The 16055-nt window shown below is 38.3% G+C and overlaps 1 protein-coding gene across 13 annotated transcripts in view; it reads left to right on the top strand.

The window, feature by feature from the left end:
* Positions 1–16055, top strand: part of PALS2 (protein associated with LIN7 2, MAGUK p55 family member) — a 165352-nt gene that overhangs the window by 101141 nt on the left and 48156 nt on the right. The window lies entirely within an intron of this gene.

The raw sequence follows: 16055 nt of genomic DNA, 5'->3' as shown, positions 1-16055 counted from the left end.
TTACTCCTTGGAAGGAAAGTTATGACCAACCTAGATAGCATATTGAAAAGCAGAGACATTACTTTGCCAACAAAGGTTCATCTAGTCAAGGCTATGGTTTTTCTAGTGGTCATGTATGGATGTGAGAGTTGGACTGTGAAGAAGGCTGAGCGCCGAAGAATTGATGCTTTTGAACTGTGGTGTTGAAGACTCTTGAGAGTCCCTTGGACTGCAAGGAGATCCAACCAGTCCATTCTGAAGGAGATTAGCCCTGGGATTTCTTTGGAAGGAATGATGCTGAAGCTGAAACTCCAGTACTTTGGCCACCTCATGCAAAGAGTTGACTCATTGGAAGAGACTGATGCTGGGAGGGATTGGGGACAGGAGGAGAAAGGGATGACAGAGGATGAGATGGCTGGATGGCATCACTGACTCTATGGACGTGAGTCTCAGTGAACTCTGGGAGTTGGTGTTGGACAGGGAGACCTGGCGTGCTGCGATTCATGGCGTCGCAAAGAGTCGGACACGACTGAGCGACTGAACTGAACTGATCCTAAAAAGAAAGCTACTCATTTATTGCTGATATGGTACCAGTAATGCAAAATGATACAACTACTTTGGAAGGTAGACTGGCAATTTCTTAAAAAGCTGAGCATTGTGTTACCACATAATCCAGTGATTGTGCTCCTTGACATTTACCCAAGTGAACTGTTAATTTGTGTCCACATAGAAACATACACATGAATGAATGTAATGGCTTTATTCATAATTGACAAAGCTTGGAAGCAACCAAGGTGCCCTTCAGTAGGCGTATGGATAAACAAAGTGTGGTACATCCATACAATGGAATATTACTCAGGAATAAAAAGAAATGAATTACAAAGCCATGAAGTAACCTTCATGAACTATGGATGGAGAACTATCTATGGAGGTTCATGACATTGTATAGAAAACAGGAATCAAGACCATCCCCAAGAATAAGAAATGCAAAAAAGAAAAATGGCTGTCTGAGGAGGCCTGACAAATAGCTGTGAAAAGAAGAGAAGCAAAAAGCAAAGGAGAAAAGGGAAGATATACCCATTGGAATGCAGAGTTCCAAAGAAGAGCAAGGAGAGATAAGAAAGCCTTCCTCAGCGATCAGTGCAAAGAAATAGAGGAAAACAGTAGAATGGGAAAGACTAGAGATGTCGTCAAGAAAATTAGAGACATCAAGGGAACATTTCATGCAAAGACGGGCTCAATAAAGGACAGGAATGGTATGGACCTAATAGAAGCAGAAGATATTAAGAAGAGGTGGCAAGAATACACAGAAGAACTGTACAAAAAAGATCTTCATGACCCAGATAATCACAATGGTGTTAATAGTGATAATCACACTCACTCACCTAGAACCAGACATCCTAGAATATGAAATCAAGTGGGCCATAGGAAGCATCACTAAGAACAAAGCTAATGAAGGTGATGGAATTCCAGTTGAGCTATTCCAAATCCTGAAAGATAATGCTGTGAAAGTGCTGCACTCAATATGCCAGCAAATTTGGAAAACTCAACAGTGGCCACAGGACTGGAAAAGGTCAGTTTTCATTCCAATCCCAAAGAAAGGCAATGCCAAAGAATGCTCAAACTATTGCACAATTGTACTCATCTTACATGCTAGTAAAGTAATGCTTAAAATTCTCCAAGCCAGGCTTCAGCAATACATGAACCGTGAACTTCCTGATGTTCAAGCTGGTTTTAGAAAAGGCAGAGGAACCAGAGATCAACTTGCCAACATCCGCTGGATCATAGAAAAAGCAAGAGAGCTCCAGAAAAACATCTATTTCTGCTTATTGACTATGCCAAAGCCTTTGACTGTGTGGATCACAATAAACTGTGGAAAATTCTGAAAGAGATGGGAATACCAGACCACCTAATCTGCCTCTTGAGAAATTTGTATGCAGGTCAGGAAGCAACAGTTAGAACTGGATATGGAACAACAGACTGGTTCCAAATAGGAAAAGGAGTTCGTCAAGGCTGTATATTGTCATCCTGCTTATTTAACTTATATGCAGAGTACATCATGAAAAACGCTGGGCTGGAAGAAGCACAAGCTGGAATCAAGATTGCCGGGAGAAATATCAATATGCAGATGACACCACCCTTATGGCAGAAAGTGAAGAGGAACTAAAAAGCCTTTTGATGAAAGTGGAGAGTGAAAAAGTTGGCTTAAAGCTCAACATTCAGAAAATGAAGATCATGGCATCTGGTCCCATCACTTCATGGCAGATAGATGGGGAAACAATATCAGATTTTATTTTGGGGGGCTTCAGAATCACTGCAGATGATGATTGCAGCCATTAAATGAAAAGACGCTTACTCCTTGGAAGGAAAGTTATGACCAACCTAGATAGCATGTTAAAAAGCAGACATTACTTTGCCAAAAAGGTCCATCTAGTCAAGGCTATGGTTTTTCCAGTGGTCATGTATGGATGTGAGAGTTGGGCTGTGAAGAAAGCAGAGTACCAAAGAATTGATGCTTTTGAACTGTGGTGTTGGAGAAGACTCTTGAGGGTCCCTTGGACTGCAAGGAGATCCAACCAGTTCATCCTAAAGGAGATAAGTCCTGGGTGTTCATTGGAAGGACTGATGTTGAAGCTGAAACTCCAATACTTTGGCCACCTGATGTGAAGAGCTGACTCATTGGAAAAGACCCTGATGCTGGAAAAGATTGAGGGCAGGAGGAGAATGTGATGGCAGAGGATGAGATGGTTGGATGGCATCACCTATTCGATGGACATGGGTTTGGATGGACTCCGGGAGTTGGTGATGGATAGGGAGGCCTGGTGTGCTGCAATTCATGGGGTCTCGAAGAGTCGGACACGATTGAGCGACTGAACTGAACTTAACTAACCTTAAATACTTATTACTAGGTAATATAAGCCAGTCTGAAAGGCTATACACTGTATGATTCCAATCATATGACATTCTGTAAAAAGTAAAAAATATAGAGACAGTACCAAAAGAGTCAGTACTTGCCAGAATTGGGGGGATACAAAGGAGGGGTGGTTTGGTGGAGTACAGGACATTTTTAGGGCAGTGAAGCTCCTCTGTATGATACTATTAGGGTGTATCAATGACTTTATGCATTTGTCAAAACCATTGGAATTGTACAAAAGTGATAATAAATAGATAAACTAGAGGCTTTAATTAATAATGGTGTATCTATACTGGCTAATTAATTATAGCATTTATCATATTAATACAAGATGTGAATAAAGGAAACTAGGGATAGGAGAGCAGATATATGGGAATTCTGTGTTTTCTGCTTATTTTTTTCCATAAATTTTAAACCTTATTAGGTAATGTCCATAGTGTACTTTAGGGTTCACTCTTTCTGTTGTACATTCTATGGGTTTTGACAGATGTATAACAACATGTAGTATCTTTTTCTGGTTTTGGTATTAGAGTAATGCTGGCCTTTATAGATTGAGTTAGCAAGTGTTTCCTTTGCCTTCTGTAAGAGACTTAAAAAATGGTGTAATTTCTTCTTTAAATATTCGGTAGAATTTACCAGTGAACACATCTGGACCTGGTGATTTTGGAAGATTATTATTATTGATTTAATTTCTTTAACAGATACAGGGCTACTCAGATTATCTGTATCTTCTTTTGTGAGTTTGGTGAATTATGTTTTTCAAGGAATTGTTCCATTTCACCTAGGTCATCAAATTTATGTGCATGGATTGTCCAACCATTCCTTTATTATACATGACATTAGTAGTAATGGGCTCTTTCATTTCTGATATTAGTAAATTCATATCTTCTCTTTTTTCTTAGTTAAGCTGGTAAGAAGTTTATCAATTCACTTTTTTCAAAGAACCTGCTTTTGGTTTCTTTAATTTTATGTTTTCAATTTCATTTATTTCTGCTCAATACTTTATTATCTCTTTTATTTAGCTTGTATTTAATTTGATATTTTGAGTTTCCTAAGGTGGAATTTTTTAGATTATTTATTTTAGATCTTTATTCTTTTCTAAATATGCATCCAGTGCTATAAGTTTCCCTTTAAATACAGCTTTCACTTCAACCCATACATTTTATAAGTTGTATTTTCATTTAGTTCAGATTTTTAAAAAAAAATTTTTTTGAGATTTCTTCTTTGCCCCATGTCTTATTTAGAAGTATGTTGATGGGTCTCCAACAAAGGTAGGTGGAATTTTTATTATACTTTATATGCTCTTTATTCTTATAAGCTTGCTAAGGTGTGTTTTATGGCCCATGTTGTGTTCTAACTTGGTGAAACTTCCATGTGAACTTGAGAAGAATGTGCACTCTGCTGTTGGATGAAATTTATTGGTGTTTTGTTCAGTTCAACTCTATCCTTACTTATTTTCTGCCTGCTGGATCTCAGAGGAGTATTAATCCAACTATAATAGTGGACTAATCTGTTTCATATTGAAGTTCTATCACATTTTGCTTCACATATTTTGATGCTCTACTGTTAGGAGCATTTACTTTAAGGATTGTTCTGTCCTTATTGTTGTGTAATGTCTGTTCCTAAAGGAAATCATTCCTGAATATTCATTGGAAGTACTGATGCTAAAGCTCCAATACTTTGGCCACCTGATGCAGAGAACTGACTCACTGGAAAAGACCCTGATTCTGGGAAAGATTGAAGGCAGGAGGAAGAGGGGACAACAGAGGATGAGATGGCATCACCGATTTGATGGGCATGAGTTTGAGCAAGCTATGGGAGTGGTGATGGACAGGGAAGCCTGGTGTGCTACAAAGGGTCGCAAAAAGTCAGACACAACTAAGAGATTGAACTGAACTGAATGTTTCTTCCTGATAATTTTCCTTGTTCTGAAGACTGTCTGAAACTAATATAGCTACCCCAGCTTTCTTTTGATTAATGTTAGCATGGAGAAGGAAATGGCAACCCACTCCAGTGTTCTTGCCTGGAGAATCCCAGGGATGGGGGAGCCTGGTGGGCTGCCATCTGTGGGGTCGCACAGAGTTGGACACAACTGAAGTGACTTAGCAGCAGCAGCAGCATGGTATATCCTTCTCATTATTTTACTTCTAATTTACCTGTGATTGTTGAGTTGCTAAGTCATGTCTGACTCTTTGTGACACCATGGACTGTAGCACGCCAGGCATTACTTTTCTGGCATGTGAAATGAGTGCAACTGTGCCATATTTTGAACAGTGTTTAGCATAGCAAACACCCTTTCCCAACAACACGAGAGATTACTCTATACATGGACATCACCAGATGGTCAGTACAGAAATCAGATTGATTATATTCTTTCCAGTCAGAAATGGAGAAGCTCTATAAAGTTAGCAAAAACAACACCTGGAGCTGACTGTGGCTCAGATCATGAGTTCCTTATTGCCAAATTCAGACTTAAATTGAATAAAGTAGGGAAAACCACTCAGCTTATTCAGGTATGACCTAAACCAAATCCTTATGATTATACAGTCAAAGTGACAAATAGATTCAAGGGATAAGATCTGATCTGGTGCCTGAAGAACTGTGGATAGAAGTTCATAACGTTGTCAGTGGGCAGTGACCAAAACCACCTCAAAGGAAAAGAAATGCAAAAAGTCAAAATGGTTATCTGAGAAACCTTACAAAGAGCTGAGTAAAGAAGAGAAGCGAGAGGCAAAGAAGAAAGGGATAGACATACCCTACTGAATGCAGATTTCCGAAGACTAGCAAGGAGAGATAAGAAAGCCTTCCTCAGTGATCAGTGCAAAGAAATAGAGGAAAAAATAGAATGGGAATGACTGGAGAGCTCTTCAAGAAAATTAGAGGTACCAGGGGAACATGTCGTGCAAAGATGGGCACAATAAAGCACAGAAATGGCAAGGACCTAACAGAAGCAGAGGGACTAAAAAGAGTTGGCAAGAATACACAGAAGAACTGTATAAATAAGGTCTTAATGATCCAGATAACCATGATGATGTAGTCACTCACCTGAGCCAGTCATTCCTGGAGTGTGAAGTCAAGTGGGCTTTAGGGAGCATTACTACGAACAAAGCTAGTGGAGATGATTGAATTGCAGCTGAGCTATTTCAAATCCTAAAAAATAATGCTGTTAAAGTACTGGACTCTATGCCAGCAAATTTGGAAAACTCAGCAATGGCCATAGAACTGGAAAAGGTCAGTTTTCATTCCAGTCCCAAAGAAGGGCAATGCCAAAGAATGTTCAAACTACTGTACAGTCTACATCTATTTTTACATTTAAAGTGGTCTTTTTTTATAGACAGCAAGATACGTAAGTCTTCTTTTCTTATTGTTTGGTCTATTCATTTTCTGCCATTTCTGTTTTAATTGAGCATTTTATATGATTTCATTTTTTCTCCTTTTTAAACATAGCAGTTATATTTATTTTTAGTGGTTTCCTGTTGATTTTAAAATAAAGATTTACAACTAATCTCAGTCCATTTCCCCTATGTTACTTCACTGTATTACTGCACATGAAGTAACTATCTTATAAGAGTATTTCCAATTTCCCCCTTATAGCCATCAGTCATTTCATTTATCCACAAGTTATAACCACCAAGTATTGTTGCTATTAATTTGAAGAGTTAATCTATTAGAGTAAGGTTTTTTTTTTAGATTTTATTTTACTTTCATTTATTTTTTTCTTTAATCTTTTTTTTTTTCTTAATTGAGATGTGGTTTTTGAACGTATATTGTTTTCCTCTCTAAAGAACCTCTTTTAATGTTGTTTTCAAGGCCAGTCTATCAGCAATAAATTCCCAGTCTTTGTCAGACAGAGTCTTTATTTCTCCTTCAAAAAACTTCATTTTTGAAGGATGGTTTGACTGTTTAGCTATAATTCTAGGTTGATAGGATTTTTTCTTTCTACACTTTAAGTATTTCACTACACACTCTTCTTGCTTCCATGATTTCTGGAGAAGTCCTGTGTAATTCTTATCCTTGCTCCTCCATAGGTAAGAATATTTTTCCTCCAGTTTCTTTCAAACTTTTCTCTCTGTCTTTGATTTTTGCACTTTGAATATGATTGTTTGGTGATCTCTCAGATTCCTGGATCTATAGTTTGGTGTCTATCATTAATTTTATAAAAAATTCTGTCATTATAGCCTCAAGTACTCTTCTGTTTCTCTTTGTTAGTCTGCTGTTCCCCTTATATGTGTGTTATATCTTTTTGTAGTTGTCCCACATGGCACCCCACCTCAGTACTCTTGCCTGGAAAATCCCATGGACAGAGGAGCCTGGTGGGCTGCAGTCCGTGGGGTCACGAAGAGTCGGACATGACTGAGCAACTTCACTTTCACTTTGCGCTTTTATGCATTGGAGAAGGACATGGCAACCCACTCCAGTATTCTTGCCTGGAGAATCCCAGGGATGGGGGAGCCTGGTGGGCTGCCGTCTATGGGGTTGCACAGAGTGGAACACAACTGAAGCGACTTAGCAGCAGCAGCAGCACAGTCCTTAGATTTGTTCTATTCCATTTGTGCCATTTCTTTTTTATCTCTGATTTCAGTGTGAGAGGTTTCTACTGGCATATCTTCAGGCTCACTGATTGTTTTTCCTTCTTTTTTATTTTTTTTCACTCAGGCATGTCCAGCTCTTTGCAACCCCATGGACTGTATAGTCCATGGAATTCTCCAGGCCAGAATACTGGAGTGGGTAGCCTTTCCCTTCTCCAGGGGATCTTCCCAACCCAGGGATCAAACCCAGGTCTCCCACATTGCAGGTGGATTCTTTACCAGCTGAGCCACAAGGGAAGCCCTCACTGATTGTTTTTCATGTGCTTATTGGCCACTTGTATATCTATGGGGAAATGTTTATTTAGATTCTTTGCTCATTTTTGAATCAAGTTGTTTTTGTGTGTGTTGAATATTGGGAGTTTTACATATATATCTTAGCTATTAATCCCTTATCAGATATATGGTTTGCCAATATTTTTCCTATTTGGTTGGTTACCTGTTTACTCTTTTTTTTTTTTCCAAGAACTTAAAAAGCAGTGATTTATTTTCATGTATCTGTGGGTAAGCTTATCTCCACCATTCTCAGTTTAGAGTGGCTGTGCTTTTCACGTCTCTCATTCTCCTCCTAAGACGAGTGGGTAGCATAAGCATGTTCTTCCCCAAGGCAAAGGCATCAGTACAGAAAATACTCACAGTTCAGGCCTCAGTTTGAAATGGGTACATCATCATTTTCACTTCATCCTATTGGCTAGAGCAAGTTGCACAGTTGAGCCCAGAATTCAAGCAGTAAAGAAATAAACTCCACCCTTTATTTAATTCAACATTTAAAAATGCATCCCTTTGTCTCCTGAATATAATTCTTCAATGAGAAAATTGCTTTCAGTCTAAATGTCACTTAAGTTTGTGTGTTTTTTTTTTTCTATTTCTTGAGGAGCCTAGATTTGGATTGTTTTCATATATTTCACTTAGTTGTTAGGGTTTTTTTTTTTTTTTTTTTTTGGTCAAACTGAGGACTTTCATCTTTCTTGAGATCTAGAAAATTTGCAATCAAAGAAACTCTTTCTTATTATCTCAGTGTTATACTACTAAAATCCCTATGCTAAACAGCAAGCACGATGCTGTTTACTCTTGACATTATCTTTTGGTGCATAGTTTTTGTGTTTTTTTTAATTCTCAAGAAATTCTTTTACCTATTTTTTTTTTCTGTTGTTGCCTCTGCCTTTGGTGTCATAGCCGACAAATCTGCCATTTACAGTGTTATGAAGCTTTGACTCTGTTTTCTTCTAATAATTTTACAGTTTTAGGTCTTACGTTTAGGTCTCTGATCCATTTTTGAGTTGTTTTATATAGTGTTAGATAGTGATCCATTTTCATTCTCTTGTATGTGAATATCCAGTTTTCCCAGCTGTGTTTGCCACCCTTGTCAAAAATTACTGGACTGTACATGTGAGCCTTTATTTCTGGACTGTCTTCTATCTCATTGGTCTATGTCTGTCCTTATGACAGTACCACACTGTTTTGGTTAGTGTAGCTTGGTAGTAAGTTTTGAAATCAGAAAATGTTAATCTTCCACTTTATTCTTTTTCAGAATTGTTTTGGCTATTCCGGATGCCTTGCAATTCCATACAAATTTTAGAATCAGTATGTCAGTTTCTACAAAGAAACTTCTGGGATTCCAGTAGACATTGTATTGATCATTCTAAGAGAGTATTACCATCTTAAGAGCAACATCTTAAAAACAACAAAGTTTTTAGATCCATGAACATAAAGTGATTTTTCATTTAAGTCTTTATTTCTTTCAACAATGTTTTACAGTTTTCAGAGTGAGTTTTCACTTTCATTAAAATTACTTTAAGTATTTTACTCTTTTCAGTGCTATTGTGAATTGAATTATTTTCTTAATTTTCTTTTCAGATTGTTCATTTTTAGTATATAGTATATTGATTTTTGTACATTAATCTTCTATCCTGCAATCTTGCTTAACTTGTATATTGGTTCCAGTAGTTTTTTAGTGGATTCCTTAGGATTGTCTCAATACAAATCTATGAATAAAGATAGTTTTACTTCTTTCTTTCTAATCTGAATGCCTTTTATTTCTTTTTTAGGGAACTTTCTTCATTGGCCTTTTTATTTATTTTAATTGAATTATAATTGATTTACAGTGTTGTGTTAATTTCTGCTGGACAACAGAGGGACTCATTTATACACATGCGTTCTTTTTTATTTTTATTTTTTCTGGACTAATTGTCATTCTAGGAGATTGAGTACAAATGTTGAATACAGTGATGAGAGCAGACGTTCTTGTTTCCAATCTTAGGGGAAAACTATGTGTTAAATACAATAATATTCACTATTGAATATAATAGTACCTGTGGGTCTGTATTCTGCATTCTAAACCTTGATTTATTTTTTACATATTCATATCAATATCTTCAGAGAACCTTTGTTCTCTTTAAAAGTGGCATAATATTCCATTGTATTGAGTATATCCAAAAAATTTAGTCAAACTTCTGATATTTAGATGGCTTTTTTTACTTATGTCATGCTGTATTATGCAGTCTTGCTACATGTTATTTTACACCTGTGTGTGTATCTCTAGGAAAAATGTTGAAAGAATTGTGTGATTTTGGTTGTTATAGTCATACTGATCACTAGTGTGCTCCCACCAGAAAAAAAAAAAAAATGTGTGAGAGTACATGTCATCTGACATATTCTCAACAACATAATCAGTCAGTTCAGTTCAGTCGCTGAGTTGTGTCCGACTCTTTACGACCCCATGAATCGCAGCACGCCAGGCCTCGCTGTCCATCACCAACTCCCGGAGTTCACTCAGACTCACGTCCATCGAGTCAGTGATGCCATCCAGCCATCTCATCCTCTGTCATCCCCTTTTCCTCCTGCCCCCAATCCCTCCCAGCATCAGAGTCTTTTCCAATGAGTCAACTCTTCGCATGAGGTGGCCAAAGTACTGGAGTTTCAGCTTTAGCATCATTCCTTGCAAAGAACACCCAGGGCTGATCTCCTTTAGAATGGACTGGTGGGATCTCCTTGCAGTCCAAGGGACTCTCAAGAGTCTTCTCCAACACCACAGTTCAAAAGCATCAATTCTTCAGCGCTCACCTTTCTTCACAGTCCAACTCTCACATCCACACATGACCACAGGAAAAACCATAGCCTTGACTAGACGGACCTTTTTGGCAAAGTAATGTCTCTGCTTTTGAATATGCTGTCTAGGTTGGTCATAACTTTCATTCCAAGGAGTAAGTGTCTTTTAATTTCATGGCTGCAGTCACCATCTGCAGTGATTTTGGAGCCCAAACACATAAAGTCTGACACTGTTTCCACTGTTTCCCCATCTGTTTCCCATGAAGTGCTGGGACGAGATGCCATGATCTTCGTTTTCTGAATGTTGAGCTTTAAGCCAACTTTTTCACTCTCCTCTTTCACTTTCATCAAGAGGCTTTTGAGTTCCTCTTCACTTTCTGCCATAAGGGTGGTGTCATCTGCATATCTGAGGTTATTGATCTTTCTCCCAGCAATCTTGATTCCAGTTTGTGCTTCTTCCAGTCCAGCGTTTCTCATGATGTACTCTGCATATAAGTTAAATAAGAAGGATGACAAAAGAATTTATCTTTGCCAGTCTCATAAAGAAATTAATATTTCAGTATAGTTTTAGTTGCATTTTTCTTATGAAGGAAGTTGTGTATCTTTTCATATGTTTAAGAAGTATTTGAATTTCCTTTTTTGTGAAGATTTATTTTGTAAATATTTTTTGTAAAGATTCTCATTTTTAGTTTTTTGACATCTCTTTGGTTCTTCTAATTCTACAGGTATCTTTCAGAGTGGCTCACCTCCCTGAGTACCGTGAGATACAGTTTATCTAATCTAAGAATTTGAGCTTTTTTTGATTCACTAGATTACTCATTAGATAATTCAATTCTAATTTAGTTATACTTATTTCATCCATTTTTTTCAACAAAACATATCTCATCTTTTTTGATATGTATGTAGTAGCAAAGTAAAAATTGAATTCTCCATTCTCTTTTGTCTCATTTCTACTTTCTGCTCAAATTTTTACCTATTTTTTGACTATTTGTGGATTGCTGTTTGTCTTAGTTCAAAAATCTCTAGAATAAGAGATGTCTATTGACCACAGTCAGTCTTATCTCCTTTTTATTTAATCACTTTTTAAAGAAGTAGTTAATTAGCAACTACTGTATACTTAGCCGTGTTCTAAGAAGAAACAATATATAGTATTTTTGTTTTTAACAGAGAAAGATAAGGTTACTACACGTAATAATTACAGCATTATCATTACTAGATAATAGCATTTGTCACTTTATGTACACTGCATAACTTGTTAAAAATTTTGTTTACCAGCATGGATGAACTGTGTTTGTGCAAAATACCCAGAAGTTTTGAAAGAACTTTTTCTTCCCTGCAGCTCATTTTTCTAAGGTGCGGTGGTGAATAGGATTCTTAGAACTAGACATACAAAAGGGCTAGGCTATATTTTTATCAACTCCAAGTATTCTACAAAGTCAGTTACGGCATGTTCTTCCAAGTTCTTGTGGCAGGAGAAATATATTTCTATTGAGTTGTGTTAGGTTTCTAATAATCCTTTTTCTTAAAGGAAACAAGACACATTTATTCAAATAGCATATGATTCGTTTCTGTCTCTCTGGTAAGTTTTCAGTATTTCCTTTGTCTCTTTTGTTTGATTGTGTGTGCTGCATCACTTCAGTAGTGTCTGACCCTTGGTGATCCTATGGACCATAGTCCTCTAGGCCCTTCTGTCCATGAGCTTCTCCAGGCAAGATTACTGGAGTAGATTGCCATGTCCTCCTCCAGAGGATCTTCCTGACTCAGGGATCAAACCCACATCTCTTAAGTCTCCTGCATTGACAGGTGGGTTCCTTACCTCTAGTGCCACCTGGGAAGCCTGTTTGATTAGTTAAATTCAAGTTGGTACTTGCCTCGTCAGTCAGTCAGTTCAGTCGTGTCCAACTCTTTGTGACCCCATGGACTGCAGCACACCAGGCTTCCCTGACTTGCCTTTTGAAAGCTGCTAAATAAATTTTGACTTGAGGTCTCAACTTCTTTCACATTATACTAGAACTTATACAGTTTACATATTAACAAATATTGACCTATAGTTGCTTTCTTGGAAATACTAAAGTTTATCTTAATTGAACCCAACTATATTTCAGAAATTGATTTTCTATATTAATTATATCTGCAGTTTCACTTAAAAAAATGTTTTCTTTCTCTGAGGATTTATGTGTTGTGTAGTGACAATTTTTTCCTACCATAGAAGCAATCTCTGTAGGGTTGATGTGCAGACACCTTCAGGTATGTTTGTTTTTATAGCATAGTTTTGCCCTCTACTTGACTTCCTCTTTCTCTTTTGCTGGTAGTCTTTCCACATTCCCTCCTGTTCTCGCACAGTTTAGGAACAATAAGGTTGATCAAGATAGAAAGGAAGGGAAAGGTATTAGAGTTTTCAAGCCAATGATCTTTCCTGTTCTTCTACTTTTTGCAAAGACTTCAATTTAATCAAAAAGTCTTAAGTAACATAGGATATTATAGAAAATATATTGGCTTAGTACCTGAAAATTTTAAGCCAGTCATCATCTGTTCCCTGGAGCAACAGGTAATTCATATAGCTCTTTGAGCAAAAGAATGGAGATTGACACTGTGGGTGGTCTTCTTGAACCATAGAAGTATAATTTAGCATATCTAGCACCCCACTCCAGTACTCTTGCCTGAAAAATCACATGGATGGAGGAGCCTGGTAGGCTGCAGTCCATGGGGTCGCTAAGAGTCGGGCACAACTGAGCGACTTCACTTTCACTTTTCACTTTCATGCATTGGAGAAGGAAATGGCAACCCACTCCAGTGTTCTTGCCTGGAGAATCCCAGGGACAGGGGAGCCTGGTGGGCTGCCGTCTATGGGGTCGCACAGAGTCGGACACGACTGAAGTGACGCAACAGCAGCAGCAGCAACACTCATCTCACATGCTAGTAAAGTAATGCTTAAAATTCTCCAAGCCAGGCTTCAGCAATACATGAACCGTGAACTTCCTGATGTTCAAGCTGGTTTTAGAAAAGGCAGAGGAACCAGAGATCAAATTGCCAACATCCGCTGGATCATGGAAAAAGCAAGAGAGTTCCAGAAAAACATCTATTTCTGCATTATTGACTATGCCAAAGCCTTTGACTGTGTGGATCACAATCAACTATGGAAAATTCTGAAAGAAATGGGAATACCAGACCACCTAATCTGCCTCTTGAGAAATTTGTATGCAGGTCAGGAAGCAACAATTAGAACCGGACACGGAACATACTGGTTCCAAATAGAAAAAGGAGTACGTCAAGGCTGTATATTATCACCCTGCTTATTTAACTTAAAGGCAGAGTACATCATGAGAAACGCTGGACTGGAAGAAGCACAAGCTAGAATCAAGATTGCTGGGAGAAATATCAATAACCTCAGATATGACACCACCCTTATGGCAGAAAGTGAAGAGGAACTCAAAAGCCTCTTGATGAAAGTGAAAGAGGAGAGTGAAAAAGTTGGCTTAAAGCTCAACATTCAGAAAATGAAGATCATAGCATCTGGTCTCATGACTTCATGGGAAATAGATGGAGAAACAGTGGAAACAGTGTCAGACTTTATTTTTCTGGGCTCCAAAATCGCTGCAGATGGTGACTGCAGCCAAGAAATGAAAAGACGCTTACTCTTTGGAAGGAAAGTTATGACCAACCTAGACAGCATATTCAAAAGCAGAGACATTACTTTGTCAACAAAGGTCCGTCTAGTCAAGGCTATGGTTTTTCCTGTGGTCATGTGTGGATGTGAGAGTTGGACTGTGAAGAAAGGTGAGCGCTGAAGAATTGATGCTTTTGAACTGTGGTGTTGGAGAAGACTCTTGAGAGTCCCTTGGACTGCAAGGAGATCCCACCAGTCCATTCTAAAGGAGATCAGCCCTGGGATTTCTTTGGAGGGAATGATGCTAAAGCTGAAGCTACAGTACTTTGGCCACCTCATGCAAAGAGTTGACTCATTGGAAAAGACTCTGATGCTGGGAGGGATTGGGGGCAGGAGGAGAAGGGGATGACAGAGGATGAGATGGCTGGATGGCATCACTGACTCGATGGACGTGAGTATGAGTGAACTCCGGGAGTTGATGATGGACAGGGAGGCCTGGTGTGCTGCAATTCATGGGGTTGTGAAGAGTTGGACACGACTGAGAGAGTGAACTGAACTGAACTGACACTGAAAGAGCTATGCTAAGAAGTAACAACTCAACTAACAGTCAGTGAGAGCATATGTCATACTTTTAAATGATTGATAATGTATAATTTTTTCGATTAAATAATTAACTGTAAGATGATGATAGGGTGCTGCTGCTGCTAAGTCGCTTCAGTCGTGTCCGACTCTGTGCAACCCCATAGACAGCAGCCCAACCAGGCTTCCCCGTCCCTGGGATTCTCAAGGCAAGAACACTAGAGTGGGTTGCCATTTCCTTCTCCAGTGCATGAAAGTGAAGAGTGAAAGTGAAGTTGCTCAGTCGTTTCCAACTCTTAGCAACCCCATGGACTGTAGCCTACCAGGCTCCTCCGTCCATGGAGTTTTCCAGGCAAGAGTACTGGAGTGGGGTGCCATAGGGTAGCTTACTGTATAATCAAAAAGTTGAATAAGATTTAATAGTTAAGAGCTCAAGTTTGATGATGTTGGACTACCTCACTTAGTTGCTTACCAGTAATGTGAACTCAGGCAGTCACTTTATCTCATTTTGCATCATCAGGGTCTGTGTCTGTAAGGTGAGGATGGTAACAACATACCTACCTTAGCTGACTACACACATGCACACTCTGATACTGAACTTAGAATATATTTACTGGTACAAAACAAAAGCCCTCAATAAATGTTCAAGTTCTTTTCTTCCTTTTTTAAGCTTTCGTATACTATCATTAGAGTATTAAGACTATTTGCAAGATTAATCATGCTAAATTAGATTTTTTTTTAAACAACAAATATTTATATTAAAACAATTAGCAAAGGTTTCCCTGCTGGTCCAGTGGTTCAGAATTTACTTTACAGTGTGAGAGACACTAGTTGGATCCCTAGTCGGGGAGGATCCCACATGCCACAGGGCAACTGAGCCTGTGTGCCACAACTAACGAGCCTGCGCTCTGAAGCCCATATGCCACAACTACTGAAGCCTGTGCTCCACAGCAGGAGAGGCCACTGTGCTGAGAAACCCTTGCAACTAGAGAGTAGCCCCCACTCTCTGCAAATGAAGAAAGCACGTGCACAGCACTGATAGACCTAGCCTAGCAAAAAAATAAATGAATAAATTAAATAAAAAAACAGTATTTCCAACTTGTCTTGTGAGTTAAGTAGTTGTGTTTTTTTTTTCTCAGTGGTTATAATCATTCCATGATATATGTTAAATGATCTCATCATCCTCTCTTTATCAGGCTTCTGTTACGCTTTAAGAAAATTATAGAGGTACCTGTTCTCGCTCTTAGTGGCATTCCCTAGTCATCTTAACATTTTTCATATCTAAATCTAATAGAAACTCATTGCTCTATTTAAATTACACTTGGTCTTTTTGACAATTTTG

The sequence above is a fragment of the Bos taurus genome, chromosome 4, assembly GCF_002263795.3.
Source record: "Bos taurus isolate L1 Dominette 01449 registration number 42190680 breed Hereford chromosome 4, ARS-UCD2.0, whole genome shotgun sequence".
In the NCBI taxonomy this organism is placed as follows: Eukaryota; Metazoa; Chordata; class Mammalia; order Artiodactyla; family Bovidae; genus Bos; species Bos taurus.
The sequence above is the reverse complement of the archived record's forward strand: the minus strand, read 5'-3'. Positions and strand labels throughout refer to the sequence as shown.